The 1,036-nt window shown below is 47.6% G+C and overlaps 1 long non-coding RNA gene across 1 annotated transcript in view; it reads right to left on the bottom strand.

The window, feature by feature from the left end:
* LOC107182280 overlaps positions 1-488 on the bottom strand; it is a 10,938-nt gene extending 10,450 nt beyond the window's left edge. Inside the window, exon 1 of the long non-coding RNA XR_001512996.1 lies at positions 478-488. This is a non-coding gene — a long non-coding RNA (uncharacterized LOC107182280). The remainder of the gene's footprint in view (positions 1-477) is intronic.
* Between the last annotated feature and the right edge of the window lie 548 nt (positions 489-1,036).

Genomic DNA, 1,036 nt, shown 5'->3' on the forward strand with positions numbered 1-1,036 from the left:
GAGAGAGGATACAAATTATGAACAACAAATACACATCTATCAACAAGAGAATCTGAAAATCAAGTTGAGAATCTGATAAACAGAATGAACTGGTGATTATAATAAAATCAGGGGCATAGAATGGGAATGGACTGGCTATTCTTGGGGAGTAAAGGGGTGTGGGGGATGCGGGAAGAGACTGGACAAAAATCATGCACCTATGGATGACAGTGGGTGGGGAGTGAGGGCGGAGGGTGGGGTGGGAACTGGGTGGAGGGGAGTTATGGGGGAAAAAAGAGGAACAAATGTAATAATCTGAACAATAAAGATTTAATTAATAAAAAAACACAAAAAGAACATTCTATATATGGTGTTCTATATTTATGTTTTTAATGTGAAAGTAGTGTACATTCCAGCGGGCACGCCATATTAGCACACACAGGTCATTCTTATTCCTTTAGCGGCGGCACAGTGCTCTGCTGTGTGGGGCTGACTCACAGACTGTTTCCAGGGGACTCCATAAGGTGTGTGTCCCACCTCCCGTTGGATGTGGGAAGAAGCAGGAGCTGCCACGAGGGTTTCAGTCACGTGGGTGACAGAGGGAAGAGGCCCCCACACTTATCTTTCATCCTAGTGGGGGCTCTTCCAGACAGAGGAACTCGTTCTGAGGCTGGGCGCCTCCAACCTCAGTCACTGAGGGACAGGACACACCTGCGAAGGGAAGTGGGACCTTGGAAAGTGGGGCCTTTGGTTCTCCCTCTGGAGCCTGAGCTTGGAGGGACCTAGACTGCATTGTGGATGCTCCCCTGTTCAGAACCACCTGTGCATGTCCTGTTGCTCTAGGTCCGTGGTCGGCAAACTGTGGCTCACGAGCCACATGCGGCTCTTTGGCCCCTTGAGTGTGGCTCTTCCTAAGCCTTAGGAGGACCCTAATTAAGTTAATAACAATGTACCTACCTGTATAGTTTAAGTTTAAAAAATTTGGCTCTCAAAAGAAATTTCAGTCGTTGTACTGTTGAGATTTGGCTCTGTTGACGAATGAGTTTGCCGACCACTG

Source organism: Myotis davidii, unplaced genomic scaffold (genome assembly GCF_000327345.1).
Source record: "Myotis davidii unplaced genomic scaffold, ASM32734v1 scaffold355, whole genome shotgun sequence".
NCBI lineage: Eukaryota > Metazoa > Chordata > Mammalia > Chiroptera > Vespertilionidae > Myotis > Myotis davidii.